Genomic DNA, 24,274 nt, shown 5'->3' on the forward strand with positions numbered 1-24,274 from the left:
TGGGAAAGACTAAAGAAGAAGGAAGTAAGTGAAGAATTGATAGAAGCAACAAAGAGTATATACATGAAAACAACAAATACAGTAAGAATGTTAAATATACAGTCAGAACCATTTGAAATAACTCAAGGAGTTAGACAAGGGGGAAGTCTCAGCCCAGTGCTGTTCATAAATGTAATAGATGAGATAGTGAAAGAATGTAAGAAAACTTTCAAGAAATACTGCATCAGTTGGAACAGAATTCAAATGATATACGCTGAGATGTGTATATTTGCAGACGACATAGTATTAATTGCGGAAACAGCAGAAAAACTGAAATGCAACTTAGAGAAATGGAACCTAGAAGCAAGCAAATACAACTTAAACGTAGACAAAGAAAAGACTCAGATAATGAAAATATCAAGGAAACAAGGCACGGAAGATCAAATAGAAGTAATGATAGACCAACATCAAATAATACAGACAAATTCATACAAATACTTAGGAACAGTAATCAACAACAAAGGAGACATAGAGGACGATCTTAACAACAGAATGGAAAACACAGGAAAACTATTCCAAGCACTAAATAGGGGATTCCTTAATAACAAATAAATATCAACAAAGACCAAGATGACAATATACAAAACAATATATAGACCTACGGTGATATATGGAGCAGAAAATTGGATATTAAACAAAAGACATCAGAGCAGAATACAGGCAGCAGAGATGAAATACCTCAGAAGGACGATCGGAGTAAAAAGATTTGATAGAATCAGAAATGAAGAAAAAAGAGAAAGACTCAAAATCAAACCGATACTCGACTCAATCAAGGAGAAAAAATTGGCATGGTTCGGACATCTAACCCGGATGGACAATAATAGACAAGTGAAAAGAGTGTGGGACGCCAAACCAATAGGTAAGAATAGAAGAGGAAGACCCATTAAAGAATGGAACAGTGACATTTCGCAGATACTGCAGAGTGAGGGTAAGACTTGTCAGGAAGCAACACAGATAGCATCCAATAGGAAGGAATGGAGAAAGTTCGTTAAGAGCTAGGACAATTCAGAAGAATGTAAAATATTGTAATTTAATGAATTGTATTATAAATGGCCCAACACCGAAAGGTACAAATGGGTCTACTTAATAAGTAAGTAAGTATTATAAACTTGCTTATTCTGTTATTTGAAGGATTTTGTTTGTTTTAACCACCAAGAAGTACATATTGTTCATTTTACTCGCATTTTGTAGATTTTTGTTATAGATTATAAAATACAAGTTTTTGCAATTTGTCAATCTATTATCAGTTCTCAAATACCATTTAAGAAATTTTTTATTGGATTGTTTCTTTACTATATTGTGCCTTAATTTTGTAGATGCTGTGATTTAAACTATTTTTCATTTTCTCATTTTCTACGGGAAAACCAAGTATGTGCCAGATCAAAGGTTAAAGCTGAAAATAACTACATTTACAATAAAATATAGTAAAAAAATTATATATTGTCATCAAATTATTACCCAAAAAAGTTTTGAAATATTTTAATTACTTTTGAACGGCTAAACAAAAACGCTAAAATCACTTTTATAGTCTAAGAGCTAGTGAACCCTCCGACTAACGGTCGTCCTGTAAGGCTAGAAATTTTTCTAGTGATAATTCATAGCACACCAAGGCTAAAAACCATGACCTGGCAGGCATCAGCGGTGCACGTGTATCTACCAGGTGAATCGAAAAGTGCAAATTTAGGGGGTAAAATAAACTTTCTCCTGTAAGGTTTAAATTTAAGTATGTGTTTGAGTAAGTCATTTAGAAGAAATGTGTACAATGACAGGCGATTCTGAAGAGCATAAGACCTGGCCAGGCGAGGGGAAACATTAGTGGTTTTTCCTAAAATTATTCTTTTGGCATCGAACAAATTTTTTTTAGGTTTTTTGAATCATTCCAAACCGAAAAGGTCTTTAGTAATTTTTCTGTAAAGTTAATAGTTTTTGTTATATAAGCGATTGAAAATTTTGAAAATTGCGAAATCGGCCATTTTTAACCCTAAATCGGACGTTTATCTAAAAATTTCAATGTTGCCAAGGTACGTAAATATTCTTTAAACATTCATTGATGAAATCGCGAAGAGCTTTTTTCAATAAAGTATCGAAAACCCCTTAGTTTTTTTAATTGCTTATCAAGCGGACGCGACACTGTATTATAAGTGAGGACGTTTGAGTTGGCCTAAATTCATTATCTCGAGAATGGGCAAATTTCAAGGGAAATCCTCAGACAGGTCGATTTTTATTTTATTTTTAAATTAGAACTTTTTGGCATATATATAGTACTAGTGACGTCATCCATCTGAGCGTGATGACGTAATCGATGTTTTTTTTAAATAAGAGTAGGGTTTGTGTGATAGCTCATTTGAAAGGTTATTTAATTCTCTTTTCACTAATATAAACATTAATATAATTATTTATACAGGGTGTACAAAATTTTTTTTTTATTAAATTAACTTTGATTAAATTTGACAAATAGAAGAAACTTTTTTTGTAGACCCTGTATAAATAATTATGTTAATGTTTATATTACTGAATAGAGAATTAAATAACCTTTCAAATGAGCTATCACACAACCCCTACTCTTATTTAAAAAAATTATCGATTACGTCATCACGCCCAGATATATAACGTCACTAGTATTATATACATGCCAAAAAGTCCTGATTCAAAAATAAAAATCGACCTGTCTGAGGATTTCTCTTAAAATTTGCTCATTCTCGAGATAATGAATTTATGCAAACTCAAACGTCCTCACTTATACCACAGTGTCACGCCCACTTGATTAACAATTAAAAAAATAAAGGGGTTTTCGATATTTTATTGCAGAAAACTCTACGGGATTTCATCAATCAATGTTTAAAGAATATCGACGTACCTTGGCAACATTGAAATTTTTAGATAAATGTCCGATTTAGGGTTAAAAATGGCCGATTTCGCAATTTTCAAAATTTTCAATCGCTTATATAACAAAAACTATTAACTTAAGAGAAAAATCACTAAAGGCCTTTTCTATTTGGAATGATTCAAAAAACCAAAAAAAAATTGTTCGATGCAAAAAGAATAATTTTAGGAAAAACCGCTAATTTTCCCCTCGCCTGGCAAGGTTTTATGCTCTTCAGAATCGCCTGTCATTGTACACATTTCTTCTAAATGACTTACTCAAACACATACTTAAATTTAAACCTTACAGGAGAAAGTTTATTTTACCCCCTAAATTTGCACATTTCGATTCACTTGGTAGATACACGTGCACCGCTGATGCCTGCCAGGTCATGGTTTTAGCCTTGGTGTGCTATGAATTATCACTAGAAAAATTTCTAGCCTTACAGGACGACCGTTAGTGGGAGGGTTCACTAGCTCTTAGACTATTACGGCTTTTTATTCTTTTTTCACATACTGTGTTTTGGCATCTATTTCATGTTTGTTAGATGTCTATTTAATTATGTAACTGTCAAGACATAACGCTATGTACTAAATCTATCCGAATGAGAACATTATGATTGCAATGGTTTTGCATATGATATAAAGCAAGTGATATAATGCAAGTATAAAAAATAAGCCATGATTTTAGTGTTTATTTTATTACTCCTTGATTGCAATATTTTTTTCTTTAATTTTTTACTAGCTAATTAATATCTGCATGTCTCTCTTATCTTCTCTGTGGGTCTACCCCAAAATCCCGACTGCCACAATCCCGACACGCCAGAAACCCGATAGGCCAGAATCCCAACAGGTTTGATAAGTTTCTTTTTAACATATAATTACATTTATTTCTTGTTTTTTGTTTATAGCCATCTGTGTTTATTTTGTGTTACTAAACAAAAGTATTTACCATTTAATATGAACTAATTTTCTAAATAAAATTTCTAACATGGGTATATGAATTAAATTATTTTTTTGCCAATATATAGTCCAATAATATATGTATAATCAAATCCTGAATTCAAGTTTACTTTCATATAATAGATATTATCATGTCACTTACAACCTTCCATTTCAGTCAGTATAGCTTTTATATTATAAAATGAAGTGTTTAAATAATTTTTTCTTTTAAAATACATAATAATAATTAGTACCCGTACTTATTAGTAAGTAATAATTTTTCAGGTAAGGTAAAGTTTTCATCTTAATAGCAACATTAATAATATTGAAAAATATTAAAAATATTACTAAAAGATTTTTAAATGAAAACTTTTTAGTCCATCTCCCTGGTAACACCTCCATGGCTTCTAAAATTTGCAAGCCAGATGGATGCTGAAGGGAAGAAGACAAGAGGGAATTCAAAAACTTACAATTCACGACCCCGTCTATTCAGCTGGTAAATTCCAACAGAAAATGGACCTAGTTACTCAACGGAGTAAAGACCAATATCAAAATAATGGTAGGGGAGCCCAAGCGGGGATTTTTGCAGTTACTCGAACGCGTCAGATTATCATATGGGGAGAAACCTGGTACCGTGCATATGTACCGCTACCATATATTGGCTCTTAACACAGGGGAGTTCGTTAAGGGGGGCCCGAAAAAAAAATCTATCCTTAAAAAAACTCGAAATTGTCAGATTAAGATAAGGTAAGTTAAGTACATGCAAAAGATGTATATTTCAAAAATCTGACGATTTGAGCCGGGCGTAAGGAAATGGGCCAGTCCCAAAGTTTCACAAGAAAAAAGCGAATATTTCGCGGAATGAATGACAGATCGAAAAACTAAAAATATGTGCTCAATATTTTTTAAAAGTATATCGAATGATACCAAACACGACTTCCCACGGGGAGGGGTGGGGGGTAAATTTAATATTTTAAATACGAATCCCGCGATATTTCGCGAAATGGACATCAGATCGAAAAACTGTAAAATACACTTATTTAATATTTTTTTAAAAATATATCGAATGGCACCAAACACGACACCCCACGGAGATGGGGTGGGGGGTTACTTCAAAATCTTAAATAGGAGCCTCCATTTTTTATTGCAGATTTGGATTCCTTACGAAAAAATAACTAATTTTTATTCGAAACATTTTTTCGAATTATGCATAGATGGCGTTATAATCGAAAAAAACGATTGTTGGAAATGGAAAGTTAAATTAAAAAATGGCAAGCGCCCACTAAAATGGAAAATGTTACTTAACTTTTTTTGGTTTTAGGACCTACCCTTCACAACCCAATAGGTCTCCAAAGCGCTCGAGTGACTGCACATTTAGCATACTTTGCTCCCCTACCATAAAATAAAAATTCAATTTTTATTCAGTTGCAATGCGAAGGCAAAACAATCTTATTTTTCACTTAGAACAGGGAGCGCAGACCAGCACTCTGAATCGACGATTTCATCGGAGAGGTGTAGGCCTGCTGCTCTCTGCTCGAAGTGGCCAAACCATGAAAGTTTAACACCGCATTGCAACTGACGTGTATGTAGTAGGTGACTAGCGTCATCTGGCAACTGAAAGGTAAGCTAAAGTTTTCATCCTGATAGCAATATTAATAATATTGAAAAATATTAAAAATATTACTAAAAGATTTTTAAATGTAAACTTTTGGGTCCATTTCCCTGGTAACACCTCCGTGGCTTCTAAAATTTGCAAGCCAGATGCATGCTGAAGCGAAGAAAACAAGACGGAATTCAAAAACTTACAATTCACGACCCCGTCAAGTCACGTCTGTTCAGCTCGTAAATTTCTTGGTAAGCTCTTGATTTTACCTTTTAATTTTCACCCTTTTCCTTCGATTTTACCCTTCATAATTAGCTGAAACAACTCATTCCTACCATTTCTAAGGATGTGCTCCAAATATGCTGTTTTTCTTCTTTTAATGGTGGTTAAAAGTTCTCTGTCTCTTCCCATCTGCAACACCATTTCGTTCTTAATAAGATCGGTCTATGCTATTTTCAAAATTCTCTTAAAACGCCACATCACGAAAGCTTTCATCTTTCTCATTAAGTCAACATTAACAGTCCAAACTTCGGCACCATAAAGAAGCATATGAAGTTGATATACAGGGTGGGCCAATAAAAACAGGCCAACTCGGTATTTATTATATTTTGAGAAAATGAGGGAACATGTCGAGTTTTTTTTCTAAGGGGGAGATATTTTTGCTATACATACATCTGTCATTTGTCAACCCCTTCCTTCCACTTCTCTAACGCCTTGTTTTTAACACATTGTCCACGATATTTTTTTTTTGATATTGGCACCGTCTTTGAACAAAAAAATCTTATTCATTTAAAATACAACACCTCTTAAAAATGAAACTTAACGCCTACGCTTTGCTAATATGTCATTTTTCCTGTCACATCAAAAGTGAATTAACATAAATACTGAAAAAGCAATAAATCAATTGTAATGTAACATTATACATTACACAATTTATTTAAATTAATATCGAATTAATTAAATGTTCTACAGAAAAACGAAATATTAGCAAACCATATGCGTTACGTTTTATTTCTAAGAGGCGTTGTACTTTAAATGAATTAAGACTTTTTTGGAAATACCGTGAAAATATCGAAAAATATCGTTGACAATCGTTATGTCTGAATACTTCATGTGAATGCCTTTCTAATGATGTACCGCACATTGTATATTCCCTATTTTAAAACAAGAGGTGGGAAGTGTAAGGGAGGGGGTTGACAAATAACAGATGTATGTATCATAAAAATGTGTCGCCCTTAGAACAAAAATCGTCCTGTTTCATCATTTCCTTAAAACCTAATAAATACTGCCAAATATTAAAGTGGACTGTTTTCATTGGCCCACCCTGCGTAACATTTTACATCCGATATCGGATTTATAGAATGAGTCTTTGGTTACTCAGAAATTTATCCATCTTTAAAATTGCTCTATTCTTAACCGAATTTCTGATTTTGGATTTAGATCTTCCGTAATATAGACTCCTAATAAATATTTCATTTCTCCACTTGTTCAATATCTTCACTTTTTATCTGGATCATTGTTATAACTATACTCCTTTTACTTATAACCATGGTTTTTATTTTCTTTATGTTTATAGTTAAACCATATTATTATTCCCCAGTATCACAAATTGTGTCTAGCATCCCTTCTGTGCAGTTTTTAAGTGCTTGCGGAAATAACTCTTCGGAGTATACATATATTAAATAGTAATGGTGGTAAGAGTACACAGCCCTGTCTCACTCCTCTACTTATCTGTTGCACATCCGTGCTATTTGCATCTAATGTTACAACAGCCTCTTGGTTCCAATAAAGATTTTCCACATTGTAGTCGCTGAACTAGTACATGTGATATATCAATCATACCATATTGAAAAGTCGAGCTCAAATATTTAGTTCCGATTTGATATTTTTTCGGTTAAAAAATTATGACCGGAATTTTGACAGAAATTATTCAAAATTATACAAATGGTATATCAATCGATGCAAAGTTACACGAAGAGTTTAAATATCGACTTGCGGTTTCACTTCCTAATGTCACATTGGGTGAAAACCTAGGACTTATGAAGTCCAATTGCTTGTTTATAATTTCTTCGTCTACCAGTTGCTGACATCCAAACTGATTTAGTTTTAGTGCAAAGCTTTAATTTAATTCGAAAACATATAACGTGAACAGACGAATGAATTTCTTGGTTTTATACCCTTCATCATCATCCAGCCTTCTGCATCCAAAGTTGAACATAGGCCTCCCCTAATTTCTTCCAATTTTGTCGGTCTTGGGCTTTCTGCAACCAATTCCCAGCAATCCTTTTGACGTCGTCTGTCCATCGTGTAGGTGGTCTACCTCTACTTCTTCTATCTTCTCTTGGTCTCCACACTGTAATTTTTTGGGTCCACCAACCGTCCTTCATTCTGGCTACATGGCCCGCCCAATTCCACTTCAGCCATGCTACTCGCTCTATAACATCTATGACGCCTCTCCTTCTTCTGATTTCTTCGTTTCTGACCCTGTCTCTGAGAGTCAGTCCAAGTAGTGACCGTTCCATTCTTCTTTGGGCCACTCTAAGTTTCGTTGCTGTGGCCTGGGTTAACGATAATGTTTCAGCGCCGTAAGTCATGACTGGAAGCACACATTGGTTGAACGTCTTCCTTTTCAAATAATTTGGCAAGTTACTCTTGAAGATGTCTGATAGAGCTCCATATGCGGCCCATGCTAAGGTAATCCTTCTCTGTAATTCAGCAGTTTGATTGTCCCTGGCAATTTGGATTTCATGCCCTAAGTATTTATATTTATGGACCAATGCTATTTCGTTGACGTCGACTTTTGGATTTTCGCTTGGTACCAGGTTTGTCATGTATTGTGTCTTTCCAAAATTTACGTTTAAACCAACTTTTTTACAGGCGGCATCTAACTCAGTAAGCATAGTTCTAATCTCTCTTAAGTTGTCTGTTATAAGAACTATGTCGTCTGCAAATCGTAGGTGGGAGAGCCTTTCACCGTCGACATTTATTTCTTTGGCGTCCCACTCCAATTGTTTGAAAGCATGTTCAAGGACTGCCGTAAAGAGTTTGGGAGATAACGTATCTCCCTGTCTAATTCCTCTTTTGATTTTTATAGATTTGGTATCTTTGTGTAGTCGGACGGCCATGGTTGCATTATTGTATATGTTCGCTATCAGTTTGGAGTACCGATAATCTATACGACTTTCCTCCAATGGTCTCATTATGCTGTTAATTTCAATCGTATCAAATGCTTTGCGAAAGTCTACGAAAGCCAGGACCAATGGTCGGTTGTATTCGATAGATTTTTCTATAATTCCTTTTATGCAGTGTAGTTGGTCGTTAGTGCCAAAGTTTTTCCTAAAACCCGCCTGTTCTCTAGGTTGGTAAAAATCCAATTTTATTTCCAGTCTATTTGTTATTATTCTTGTTAATAACTTGTAGAGGTGGTCTAATAGGCTTATGGGCCGGTAATTTTCGAGGTCTGTTGGATCGCCCTTTTTGTGTAATAAGATGGTAAGTGCACTGTGCCATCTTGTAGGTGTTTCACTTTGGTGCAGGCATAAGTTGAACAATTCCTTTATGTTGTTTAAAAGTCTGTCCCCTCCAATCTTTACGGCTTCTATAACGATATTGTCTTCTCCCGGAGCTTTATTTCTTTTCATTTTTCTCAATGCGTTCCTGATTTCGTCTGTTGATATATCACATCAATTCCGATCCTTGGTTGACTAACCTTTTTCCTGAATCTTCTAGTGACTCATCATGGTTTTGTTGGCTGTTGTACAGTTCTGTATAGAAGTCTTCTACTACCCTTAATAATTCATCTCTGTTGATGATGATATTTCCATCTCTATCCTTTAATTTGGTTACCTATTTCTTTTTTGCCCATTTGTTAATTTTTTTCTTAGAACTTTGAGGCTCTTGTTATCTTCAATTGTTTGTTGAATTTGTTCGTTTTTATATTTTCGGTTTTCCGTCCTAATAGATTTTTGTATTCTTTTACTTATCTCTCTAAGTTCGTGGTGTTCTTTATTTCTATTACTTTGCATTTTTCTCCGCTCTTCCATTAATGCTTGTGTTTGGGGGCTTTTTATACCATATTTCCTGTATAATGTATATGTTACAGTTCAAGTTGATTCTCAGTTAGAGTTGACTCCAACTAGTTGGAGTCAACTCCAACTGAAACGAGCAGTAAAAGTTGATTTTAAAAATTTAAATCAACTTTTACTAGTTAGAGTTGACTCTTCCTGGATCGATTCAGTAAATGTTGATTATACGAGAATCTCGAGTGCATTTTTGATGAGTGTGCGTTTCTTTGTTTTGACCGTTTCAACTACTTATTAGTATAGTCTGTAACGTCGCCCCCGTTAGGTAAATTATTCTAATTCGATTTTTCCACAAACTTACTCAAAGAAATACATCCGTATATCAACGTGGAATGAAGTAAACACTTATGTTGTATGTAGGCATATATGAATTTATTAAAAAATGCTTAAAATTTATCCACGAAGGAGTGGAAGTACAAAATGTTTTCGGTCAAAATGACCATCATCAGTGTAAACCTGGAAATAAGTAAACCACTAAGATTAAAAAGCAAAAGGGTGAAATTTTGACAGTTGAAAATTTTTTTAAGAAAATGTGGTTACTTACGTCCAGTGTACAAGTAATTGAAACTAGCCGCTTCAATAGGTATAAAAACCTCAAAGATACATTATTGTTACATTCTATAATGAAAAGTGGTCGACATTAAGTCGATGTCTTAAAGAATTTAAGATTAAGAAAAATATTTAAAGATCACCTGTGAATGTATTTCATCCTTGCTCGAAAATTGCACAAGGTAAGTACCTGTGTTCAGGTGAGAGGTTACGAACCAACTGATTAGACAGTTTGGTGCCAGAAATGAATGACAAGATGTCAAAGGAAGTTAAGTGGATTTTTCATCTGTCAACCGAAAAAAATTTTTAACAAAGAGACTAATATTTAGTTTTAATTGGTATAATGAAAAATGCAGATATTAAAAAGTTTAATGTGAGTTCTAATTTAAAATTGAGGTAATACATTCCTTAGTACTAACTGAATTAAAAAAAAAAAACAAAAGTCTGCTCCGTATAACAATCCTTATACCAAATACACAGGGTGTCACGCGGTACCATCTCTTTAGCACTCACCATTGACGGCCGCCTAATACGCACTTAGCGCTCATTGTTTATAATTAAAGTTAAAGCTTAGTAATAAAATAGTGACAAAAATTTCTGCTGGATCTTGTAGAGGGGGCTAAAAACTTTGATTTGGACACTTTCTGACTTTCATAATAATGGATTTTAACCGAGTTATTAAGCCTTGAAAATGGCTATTTTCGCATTTTTCAATTTTAAATCGCGTATAACTCGACAACAATCAATTTTAACCCAAATGATCTAAAAAAATTGTTCGAAGTGAAAAAATTATTTTTGTGAATTTGTCTAAAAAAATGTTTAAACAATTTATCGATCAAGGTACTGCCTGGCACCCAGTAGATTTGTTATAAGGACCTCTCTTTGAGTAAGTTTGTGCAAAAAATTTGAATCGGAGTAATTTACCTAACGGGGGCGACGATACAGGCTAGACTAATTTGAACATATTCAGTAACATTTAATTTCTAGAATCGGCTGTTTGTGTGAATCAGAATCAACTTTTACTAAATGGCATTGGGAAGAGTATACTTTTCCTAGTTGGAGTCTACTTTTACTAGTAAATGTTGAATTTAAATCTTCATTTTATATTTATAATCAACTTTTACTGAAACCAGCCGTTAGAGTTGACTCCAACTAGTTGGAGTCAACTCCAACTGGATAATCAACTTGAACTGTAACATATACATTTACAGAGAATTTCAATTCTCTAGTGCAGATACTAAGGCGAAATAACGGAAGATAAATTACGGGTCTCTACTAACTAACTTATAATTATAACCTAACTTTACTCGAAATTATAAGATCTATTATCAAGAGAGGAAAATAACAATAATAACTTTTCTTAATAACACATAATAATTGTCTAAGACAACTACTTAGAATTCCCCTCGCAGCTCTTAAATATTCACAAATTTAATCAGGCATTCCTTCGTTAAATCCATATCTCACTCCAAATAAATTGCCAGCCTTCTCCTTCTTGTAGGAGGTTGTTAGGAGAGTTATCAACGACTTGGAAAGATAAATTGCAGAGAAGTCTCTTGATTACAGTTTCAATAGAAATTTTCTCTCGTTTCTCTGAGTTATTATAATGTAAATCATGAAAAGATTGCCGCTGGTCGTGAGAGTTTATATTTCAAACTATTTTATTAATCAGATTACTTTAGGTTTTACAAAAAATATTATGCAAATTCAAGCAGAAGAAGTGTTTAAACAAAAGCAGTTTTAACAGACTGGAAGTGATTTAAAGTATTGTCTAAAAGAAGTAATGATATTAAGTTAATAATAGATATTTTGGTAGACATACTAGACGATAATAGTACAGGAGGTAATATGTGTTATAAAAAATAAATATACTTAAAAATATAAAAAACTCTAACAATAAGTAAAACCACTTCTATGTAAATTGGTATATTTATTAAAACTTAAAAATCCCAATGGATTGAATAAAATATGTCCAATTCAGAACGTTTTCAGACCTATCAGTCCATCATCAGTGAATGTGCATACTTGCTAAATAGCCCCAGAACCAAACAATGGTTGAATTTAAAATTCAATTTACATTATTTAAAAATAATATTCAACAGGCTAAACGCCGATGTTACAGGATATTGCCTATGGGAACATGGTGAAACCCTACCAAAACCTCAATCAACCATCTTAGGCCAACTTTGACTATAAAGTCAAACTTTATAAAGTCACTTTATAGTCAAAGTTGGCCTAAGATGGTTGATTGAAGTTTTGGTAGGGTTTCACCATGTTCCCATAGGCAATATCCTGTAACATCGGCGTTTAGCCTGTTGAATATTATTTTTAAATAATGTAAATTGAATTTTAAATTCAACCATTGTTTGGTTCTGGGGCTATTTAGCAAGTATGCACATTCACTGATGATGGACCGATAGGTCTGAAAACGTTCTGAATTGGACATATTTTATTCAATCCATTGGGATTTTTAAGTTTTAATAAATATACCAATTTACATAGAAGTGGTTTTACTTCTTGTTAGAGTTTTTTAACTATATGGTATACAGCCAACCTAGGGAACTTCCCTTTTAGTTTAAAAATATAAATCTGGGGCCTGGTTCACTAAGGGCGGATGTCATAAAACTAGAATTTTACAAGAGAGCCCAAAAACCATCAGATACGCCTTATGTACACCAAGTAATAACTGGACACCCAACTTTTGACAAAACTCTATAATTGTAACGGTTGAGCTCTATAATTGTAACGGTTGAGATTTGGACATCCGTTTATGGTTCTTTGAATAGAGCTCATTTTCAAGGTACGAACCCGAAAAATTTAGCCAAAAATGTGACATCCGCCCTTAGTGAACCGTCAAAATAACCTTTTGACGATAAATATATCTATCGACAAAAATTTTTACCTGTAATTAAAATAATTGAAAAAAAAATTCTTCTGTGTAAAAGGTATATTTATTTGAAAACCCCAATAAAGGGCTACATTAAAAAACACAACGTTTTCGCTCTAAAGAGAGCATCATCAGTGTTCTTTGCAAGCTCTACATGCTAAGCCACCAAAAATACATGGGTTAAAACCTTTAAAATATCGACTAAAAGACTTACATTGACATGTTGTATACTAAATCCTGGCGATTGATGAAATTTAAGAAGCATGTGGGTTGTTGAGTCGATTTCTCTGGCTTTACAAAGAGAAAGTGAGTTGGCTTTCACCTTTCTCTTTGTGAAGACAGAGAAATCGACTCAACCACCCACATGCTTCGTGAAATAGTCATATAATGCTGAGGTATCTCTCTAAACTTCATCCATTACCAGGATTTAGTATAAAACATATCAATGTAAGAATTTTAGTCGGCATTTTAATGGTTTTAAGTTTTAACCCATGTACTTTTGGTGGCTTAGCATGTAGAGCTTGCAAAGAACACTGATGATGCTCTCTTTGGAGAGAAAACGTTCTGTTTTTTAATGTAGCCCTTTATTGGGGTTTACAAAATAAATATAACTTTTACACAGAAGATTTTTTTTCTTCAATTTTTGTAATTATTGGTATACTAGGGCAGTCAATAAGGGTATTTGGCTCCGAATTCCATCCTACTACATCGATTTGGTTGATATTTTCACAGTAAGTAGGGAATAGCTCAAGAAACAAAGTCTACCCTATGCCGATGTGCACTTTTATCTTGAGGGTGGTTCCCACCCCTTCTCGGGGATGGAAAATTTTAGTTAAAATAGCCTCGGAAGTGGTTAAAGAACCTAATTCTAAGCAAAAACTGTCAATACTTTTTGAATTTTTCGTGGTTGAAAATTGGCCATTTTCATTGAAACATAAAATATAAAAAAACATAAAAGCTTTTCGAACGGTTTTTTGCGAATAACTTAAAAACTGTGCATCTAACGAAAAAGACTGTATAAAACATTTTTGTTACTTATAAAAAAAAGACTCGTTCTTTCATAGATCTTCTAGTTATAATACAAAAAGAGATATAGTAGGTGCCAACAGTTTGCTTTTTTGGTGCATGCTCAAATCGGTATATCCAACTTGAAATAACAGAGAAACGGCCGATTTTAGGTGTATAATGATACTAATACCTTTTGTAGTGCTTGAAGAGACTTTTAAAATGAGCAATACTAAATGTTGATTACATTCAAACTGAGCGAGATATGCTGCAAAAAAATTAATGACTAATGTATTTAAAAAAAAATGAGAAGTAGATTTAACCCCTCATAAATTAAAATTTAAATGCACCGTTTTCCTTCTTTAATACTTTTTATTATAGTATTATTTCAATGTTCAAACAATTGGACATGTTTAAAATAAATGGTTTTTGAAAAAAATACGATCAAATAATTATAGAGCGCACTTTTAAATTTTTTTTTAAATATTCCTTTTCTCCATGTAACTCGAAATTGGTAAGAGAAGCGAAAAAACGTACTACACTGAAATGTAGGGTTTTTTTAGATAAAAAATTTGTTTTATTTTTCATTACTGTATCTCTTATCATTTTCAGGTTACATGGAGAGAAAGGAAGATTTTTAAGAAAATTTAAAAATGCGCTCTCTAATTTGATTTTAGTTTTTTCAAAAACCATTCATTTTAAACCCGTCCAACTTTTTTAACATAGAACCAACACTATAATAAAAGGTATTGTAGATTGAAAATTATGCAATTACATTTTAGTGGATGGGGGTTAAATATACTTCTCATTTTTTTCTTAAAATACAACAGTCAAAAAATTTTTTTGCAGCATTTCCCTCTTAGTTTAAATGTAATCTACCTTTAATATTACTCATTTTAAAGGTGTTTTCAAGCACTATAAAGCGTATTGGTAGGATTATACACCTAAAATCGACCGTTTCTGTTATTTTAAGTTGAATACACTGATTAGAGCATGCACCAAAAAAACAAACTCTTTTCACCTACCATATCTGTTTTTGTGTTATAACTAGAAAATTTATGGAGGAACGAATCTCTTTGATTTCTCATAAGTTACAAAAATGTTTTATATAGTTATTTTAGTTAGATGCATAGTTTTTAAGGTATTAGCAAAAAACCGTTCGAAAAGCTGTTATGTTTCAATGATTATTTCATTTGTAGGAGATTCTGACCAATAGAAAACTACAGAAATAAAAATTAAACTGATTATTTTTTTCACCTGTCAAATTCTGACGTTTTTGCTTTTTCAGCCAATCACCACGCGTCGTTCTAGCCAATCATTGAGTGTAATACTGATAAAACAGCCTCTTCCTTGATAAAACAGTCTCTTCCCTGATAAAACTTAAGGTACCCTAAATTTCACATAATACGTACATACCTGTGTTTACTAACTTAATTTATGAACTAATAATAATAGTATTTACTAATAATACATATTGGTTCACAAAATAATCTTTTCAAATGCCACTCGTCCTCTAAATTTTGCTTGATAAATTTTTTCGTTTTCATAATTAAACTTCTTTATTTAGGGTAAAATCACTCAAACAAACCGAAATGGATAAAATCACTCGTCCTTCGGACTCGTGATTTTATCATTCGGTTTGTTTTCGTAATTTTACCAAATAAAGAACTTTTCGTGAAAACAAAAAAATTTATCGATAAAATTTAGAGAACTCGTGGTATTACCTTTGATAATTTTTGATAATATCCAGTCGTCAAGTATATTACGTCAGATGCCCTTCGTTGCTACGAAAAAATACATTCGGTGACATTAATGACAATTAATGATTTAAAAATTATAAAAGTGATAACTTTCAACCGTCAAATATTTATATCAACTGTGTGTTTAATTGTACTAATTTGTACTTACATAAATAAATTACAATAAAATTTTGGTTTCGAACAGTTTTATTCATGAAATAATCGCAACAAATTGCACTCGATCTCTAAAATTATTATCGAATTTTTACCCTCGTGACACTTTGACATAATTTCACTCCCCTTCGGGTCGTGAAATTAAAACTGTCAAAGTGTCACTCGGGAAAAATTTGATAATTTTAGAGCTCTTGTGCAATTACTACTGAAAATGGCAAAATTTTCAACCAAGAATAACTCAAAAAGTATTGCGTTTTCAATAAAAAATTATAGAACAGTTTTTGCTTAGAATTAGGTTCTCTAGTCACTTTCGTGGATATTTTAACCAAAAAATTTTCCACCCCCGAGAAGGGGTGGGAACCATCCCCAAGATAAAAGCGCACATCGGCATATAGTAGATTTTGAATTAAGAGATAAGTAGAGGCTATTCCCAAAATTTCATTAAAATCCATGCAGTAGGATAGAATTCGGAGGTAATATCCTATTCTCGCTCCCATTGACTGGCGTATACAGCCAGCTACAGGAATTTTTTTCCTTTTGGATTTTACCTGTAATTACGCAATAGAAACTTTACAATATTCAAAAATTTAGCGATACAATCCGGCAATATTATTAATCTGGTTAATTTATACATATAAATACTGGTCAAATAACAAAAATTCCGGGAAAGCAAAATTTGGTGGAGAGCTGGGGTTTACCGTTAAAAATGAAGTATTAAAAATATACCCATCGATCCTATGTGTGCAAAAAATTATTCTGAGTCAAAGGTTAAAATTTGAGATTTTTTTTATTTTTCTCGTAAAAGGTAAGTTTTATCAAAAAAAAAACGTCAAATCAAAATTGTAGATCTAAAAATTCTCTACAAAAATAGTCTGTAAATTTTTTTTCCTAAGAGTTACCATTCTTGAGGTATCGCGATTCTAAGAGACATATTAGTTCTAATGTCACATTAGACATGATGCACATCCATATAAGTCACGTAGATACATATCAGGCACTTAAGAGAAGTATAAATGCTTATTTGGGTCTCTTTTATATTAATATAATATACTATACTATCACAGCATAAAAAAATCTAAACATAATTACTATTATTAAAAAATTATTAAAAATTATTCTTAAAATTATTTCATTATTATTAAAACATTTATTCAAAAGATAATCAGTCCCTAACTGAATTTGCTCTATCCACGTGGCTTTGAAAAACATTTGGCTATTCTAATGTCTGTGGGTCCTGTTCACATAGGTACCTGTTTGTTTTAGTGCTAAAGGTTCAGTTCAAGTGAATATAAGTACTCGTTACAAGCGTGTACCCTTTAGTTTATTTGTGCTATTTTATAGCTCTAAAAATGTCTTAATTTCGCTTTATTTGCAATAAACTTTTAAGTGAAGATAAAACAGTTGCGGTTGATCGTGGAATGCCAAATTCCGTTACAATACACGTGGATTGCAGAAAATCATACACCCGGAAAACTTCAATGGCTGCAGTGAACAGACAACATAAGCAGAAACAGGCTAGTACTTCAAAAATAAGTTCCACCTCATACTAGAACGCGAGTAAGTGAATAAAATTTTTGTTTTATACTGTTTATTGTGTGGCAATGAAGCATGAAAAATTTGTAACGTGACTACACTAAAATTATTCAAAGAATCCCTGCTGAAATTAGCTAAGTGTCGTTCTGATGATGTTTCAAAGGCAATGTTTCTATTTTTTGCATTTGCAAAGAAGATTGTAGTGCCATGTTATGTGGCTGTAAAAAAGTCGGGTTGCTGTGTTCTCGAGCGTGTACTAATTGCCAAGGTCAGTCTTGCTCAAATGTCTGGTTGAGTACTAGAGTAGGTACTATAAGGGTGTTTCATTAATAATTGTCCATATAGTAACTGGAGAAACCTGAGCACAAAATACGAAGATTTAACCTAAAACACTTAAATAAAATGTGGTTGCTTACTGAGTTACAGGGTGTTTTATCTAAAAATTTTAAAACTATTTTTTCGCAGAATTTTAGAACTATTCGACGTATCCTTTTCATACTTGGCAGTAAGTGCGACTACTATACACCCTACTAAATTATCATAAACAAATGTTTCTGGCTACTACCAGAGGCGTACGACAGGGGATAGAGGATGGTTGACCCTTCTCAAATTCTACGCCACTGGAGGAATTACCATTTTAGTGCCATTTTTAGATTCTCCATTACTTTCTACGTAAATAATATACTCCTCATTGGTAACGATAAAGTCATTTCGAGATATTTGAAGTTAAATATGAAACGGCAGTTATTTTGATTAATTTTTGATATGATTCATATGAATAAAATTTAAAAATTATTTGTACCCAGTACTTTAAAACTATTTGGCGTATCCTTATCATACTTGGCAGAAAGTGTAAGTACTCTACACCCTACTAAATTAAGATAAATAAACGTTTCTAGCTACTACCAGAGGCGTACGACAGGGGGTAGTGGCTGGTTGACCCTTCAACTGACCTAACCTGACCATTCTACGCCACTGACGAAATTACTATTTTAGTGAAATTTTTTGATTTTTCAATACTTTTTATGTAAATAATATATTCTTCATTCGTAAAGATAAAATTATTAGCTTTCGAGATATTTGAAATTAAAAATGAAGCGACACCATATATTAATCAAAATAACCGTGTCGTTTCATTTTTAACTTCAAAGATCTCGAAAACTAATGACTTTATCGTTACGAATGAAGAGAATATTATTTTCATAGAAAGTATTGGAGAATCAAAATATTGAACTAAAATAGCAATTCCGCCAGTGGCGTAGAATTTGGAAAGGGTAAACCATTCACTTTCCCCCGTCGTACGCCTCTGGTAATAGACAGAAACGTTTGTTTAACATAATTTACTAGTTTGTAGAATACCTATACTTCCTGCTAAGTATGAAAAGGATACGTAGATCAGTTTTAAAATGCTGAGCAAAAATATTTTTTAAATTTTTATATAAAACACCCTGTAACTCAGTAAGGAACCACATTTTATTTAAGTGTTTTAGGTCAAATCTTCGTATTTTGTGCTAAGGTTTCTCCAGTTACTATATGAACAGTTATTAATGAAACACCCTGTATACAATAGAGGCAGATTCCTGTGATTTTAATGAAGAGACCAATGACTCAGCCACGTTTAAACAATTTTTGAAGATACGACAAGAGAAAGAGGAAGAAGAAGAAATCGAAGAAAACTTAACTGTTAACAGCACGAATCTTCTGAAGAAAGTAAAATAGGTACATAGAACAAAGAAGCATGTACGAGACACGAAAGATTCACAACACCATAAAAGAAATGAAGCGCCTAAATATAAGTATCGTTGGAATAAGTGAAATGAGATGGCCAGAATCTGTAAAAATCACTATATTCAGGAGAAAACAGTTCAAAACACAAAAATGGTGTGGCAATAATTGTGTCGAAGGAAACGTATAAAGCTGTAAAAGACGTCGTCCTATTCTCAGAGAGGATAGATACTAATGTTTCAAATTCAATAAACAACAATAAATGTGAATATATTACAAGTATATGCACCCACACAAGACTATGAAGAATAAGAAATTAAAAAATTCTATCATGATTTAGAAAAAGTATTAGCACCAACAAAGAAACACAATCTCAATATTACCATGGAAGATTTTAATGCGAAGATTGGCGAAGGTGAACAAGAAGATATCATAAGAAAATAATGGTCTGGGAAGACGAAATGAAAGAGGAGATTTGTTGGCATCTTTTTGTGTAGAACATCTATTAATAATAACAAACACAATTTTCAAACTTCCAAAATGTCGTCTTTACACCTGGAGATCACCATCAGTTACACCTCAATGAGTGTTTCGTAACCAAATAGATTTCATATTATGTATAAATAAGAGATACATAAATTCAATAACAGCAGTCAAAATATATCCAAGTGCAGATGCACCAACAGATCACAATATTTTGGTAGAATAAATAAGACTTAGATTGAAAAGGGTTACAAAGACGCATAAGCAAAAAGTAACTAATGATAGAGAAAATATATCAAATGATACTGTAAAACAAGAAATAACTAGTACATTAGAACATAAAATGAAGTTAACAGTAAGCAAAGAGGAAAGTACTGAGGAAAACTGGACCAGAATTAAAGATATAGGTACATATTAAAGACCGTTCAAAAAACAAAATTAAGTGCAGTAAAAACAAGAAAAAAACAAGGGTGGATGACAGAAGAAGTAGCTGAAAAATCTACGGCAATGGTATGGAAAATCAACTACATCATTATTCAGAGCTGCTGTCAATAAAGTCACGATAGCGAATATGGTAGCCAACGTAATACCCAACGTTAGATAACGGTCATAGAACTAGAAGAAGAAGAAGATTTATTATTCCAAGTGTATATTTCAAGTTCAGTGCATTTTGGAGTTATCTAGTTATTCCTTCGAATGTTTCGCTGACTTCTAGTAGTACAGTATTGTCTGTAAATATCGCCAAGTTAATAGTTTCTGTATCAGAAAAATTTCCTTCTTTGATTACTTATGATTCGACTTTATATATTTACTGAATTCATTTAATTGTAAATATATGATTAGATTAGTTTACATGTTTTCCTGACTGAAGCTGAATAATGGATATATTATATGGTTTGAGTTTTAGGATGGTCTTAGGAGATGGTTTTAGGTAATTATTGTAGTATTTCTCGCGTTATTAAGTCAAATCCCGGAGCATTTTTGGAATTGACATTGTTTTTGATTACTTCGGGTACATATTTAGGCTACAGTGGAACCCCGATAAGTCGGCCCCCGATAAGTCGGCCCCCGATAACCGGGAATTCCGGCTAACCCGGACCGATTTTTATCAAACATTTCATCAATAAAAATGTATCTAATATAATATTTAAGAAATAATGGGTATGTGTGTCATTTGAACTACATATACGATAGTAAAAATGACTCATGGCACACCACGTTCATTGTTATCGGAAACAACAAACACCTGTAGTATCCTTTATTTATTTCAAACTGTCTTAGCATTGTTTAAAAAAGACTAAAACACTATTAAAAAATTATTTTTTAAACAACGGTCTTGGTCTTCACTGTTATTAAATAACATAACATCGTTGCGATTGAGATCATATTGTGTGTAGTAACAGTCATATTGTTCGCTTCCGTTCTGTAATCGTTCGTAAATCTATTCAGATTTTGTGTTTGTGTGTTTTTTTGTCTACTTAATGGCAACAGAACGTAAAAATGTTGTAGTGACAATGGAAAAGAAACTAGAACCATTATAGGTAGAATTGATACTAAGGCGTAATTGATACGTAATTTAGATGTGTACTGTGCATATATATTTCATGTTATTTCAATTATAACGGAGTTTATCTGTAAGTATACCGTATTTTATTAATTTTTACCATTTTCTCCGGCTAACCCGGATTTTCGATAACCCGGATCGACCGCGGTCCCGATTAATCCGAATTAACGAGGTTTTTATGTAGCAGGATTTATTATTCTTTTATCCATATTGTTCACTCAAAATTATCTGTATTTGTAATCGGTAATTAGATTAAGTACTCTCATCATCAGCGTTTTCGGCTTGATTATTATTTTCCATTTAGTGATTTTGAAATACATTCTCTAAGTATGAAGCAAACAGATTTGCTTTTTTTCTGTCACGTGGTCATGCTCCATTTTCTTTGCTAAGCGGCACAATCTGTTCCGCTCGTTTATTTATTCTTTTTATACATTTCCAGAACGAGTAGTCAGTGGTTTGGTCATCTGTCCGATGTTTATGTATTGGTTCATTGACTCGTTTTTCTTTATTAAATCTATTTCCCTATTTACCTGCTGTGTAAGGTTATTTAATACCTATTTTGTTTTCTGTAGTTCTGTCGTTCTGTTTTTTGACATGTTTCCCTGGTTTTCCCTGGTTTGGCACCAATTTTAACCTTTGGTTTTTTTTATAATTTGTTTGGTATTATTTTATGCTGCTTGTTCTACAGTTATGGATAATTTCTCTGCTTATTCCTCAGAGAATACAATAATTATTTAAGTTATTGTTAGGTATCAAGTTTCTACTTATGTATTTTTTGACTACAAAAGTTATTTACAATTTATTCTTTTACTATGAAGTACGTATATGCTATTTTATTTGTATGAAATTTCTTTTAACTCGACCTTTCAACCTATTTTTCAGTTGTCATTGATAACAATTTTTTTTTATAAATACCCGTTTATTAAAACAACCAAGCATTAATCATATTATGTCTACCCTCTTTAGAAGAGATACCAATATTTACAAACGTATTTTCTCAAAAGTTCGCCCCCACGAACTTGAGAATGTACGTTCACTCCACGTGTACACCCACGTGTTCCATAAACTTAAAGATCGCTATAATATGATTAGACTTATCCATGAACTAACTTATTATAACTAAATATGTATTAACAACAATTTAAACATGGCATAACAATGCATAATAAATTAAAGCATTTTAATATAATTTTTTTTATTTTTAATTTCTCCATAAATTTGTACTTTATAAAAATATAATATGTTTGATATAAATAAACAAAATTATATTAAATTTTACTAAAGTAAAAAGTTAAAAAATTAAAAACATAATTAAATTAAAAAGTAGTAAATAAGTGATAAAAAATTTTTGTAAGTGTAATCGTTTGTGATATGGAGCCCAATCAGTTTCAAATTAAGAACAAATATATTATCTAAAAGTTTGATAATAAAGTAGAATTGATTGAAGAATATATTATATAAATCCATCATAGTGTGTAATAAGTGTGGTAATCTATACAGTAGATCCACCGCTAAACATATTTTTTTAACTATAAAAGTCAAGTTCTTATGACGTTTCAGTTTTCAGACATAACATAATCGATAAAATTATTATTTAAAATGGTGGAGGCCCCCATCCACCATTTTTAAAAGCGTAGGCGCAAAATTTCGGGCCAATGATTTTTAAATGCATTCATATTTTCCGAATTCTGAGAAAACTAATAAGTATATTTGAAAAATTTGCAGAATAAAAGATTACATTATTACCGAGAGCCTGAAATCTTCTATAATGTTTGTTTTAATAAGTTACAGGGGTGAAAAAAAAGAGAAAATTTAGTGTGATTTTTATTTTCGCAATTATCTCATTATCACAACAAAAAGAAACTTTTTGTTTATTCTAAGGGAGTTTCGGCCCTTGGTAATAAGATAATTTTTCATTCTGCCGTTAAGTTTTTCAAAAATATTTATTAGTTTTCTCAGGATTCGAAAAAAAAAATGTATGCATTTAAAAAGCATTGCTCCGAAATTTTGCGCCGTCGCTTCTAATTAATACCTCACTGATTTTTTTAATTATGAAGAAATGTTATCTGAGTCGGTTTAATTTAATTTTTTATATTAGTCGTAAAAATAAAAAATACAATAAACTGTATACCAAAGGATTGGTCAATTGACAGGGATACCATGTCCTGACAGAGAGAGAAAAAGTAAGAGAGAGAGAGAGATAGAGAGTTTATTATTATCTCTCTGGGTTCCACTCTCTCTCTCTCTCTCTCTGTAAATACGACAATTTAATTTACGTAGAGGCTTTCTCAATATGTTATAGCTTTTCACAAGAGATTCGAATCGGTTTATGGAACACTGTATTTAGCCAGCATAAAATATTTTATCGATGTCATTATTTTAATATTGTCCCATAAGTTAAACTACATAAAAATCATTAATATAGAGCTTATCTGATATTAAACCTGTGACGAAGTCATCACGATAAGTTAATAATGATGCCAATGTATCGCAGAAATCACCATAAACGAACATAAATTGCCTTTCGTAGTACATAAATTATTAATTGGGTATTTATAGGGGTATAATGATAATAATTAATTTTGTCATTAGCAGAATTTTATCATATTGGAAAAAATACACTAAGTGAAATAGAAATCTGAACACCCACTATAAATTATTATTTGTCACCCATTATATTGTCAATATTTTGTTCAATTATACAGAGTAATAAAATAAAGAAATGATAAAAGATCAAAAGAACAATAAAAGAGCAGTTAAGGGAAAGGAGCATAAAATTATAATTTTTAATTATAACATAAAAAGAGCCTAAATAAAACTGTATTAAAACTTTTCTAACAGCAGAACTTTTCGCGTTAGAACTAAAGGATTTATATCTTTTAAATGAGTACTTTAAAACGGCACTCCACAATGATCTACTTTTAGTCCAACACTCTTTCTAATTGCAATAAATATTTTTTGAAGTGTGTAGTTTTTATGTACCGGCCTGGGTTAAAACTAATTAATAGCAAGAGTATTTTGTAATACTACCGACATTTATTATGATTTATGTGTAGTCAGCCGTGGGAACATCTGGCTTGACGTTAG

This window comes from Diabrotica virgifera, chromosome 6 (assembly GCF_917563875.1).
Source record: "Diabrotica virgifera virgifera chromosome 6, PGI_DIABVI_V3a".
Classification (NCBI taxonomy): domain Eukaryota; kingdom Metazoa; phylum Arthropoda; class Insecta; order Coleoptera; family Chrysomelidae; genus Diabrotica; species Diabrotica virgifera.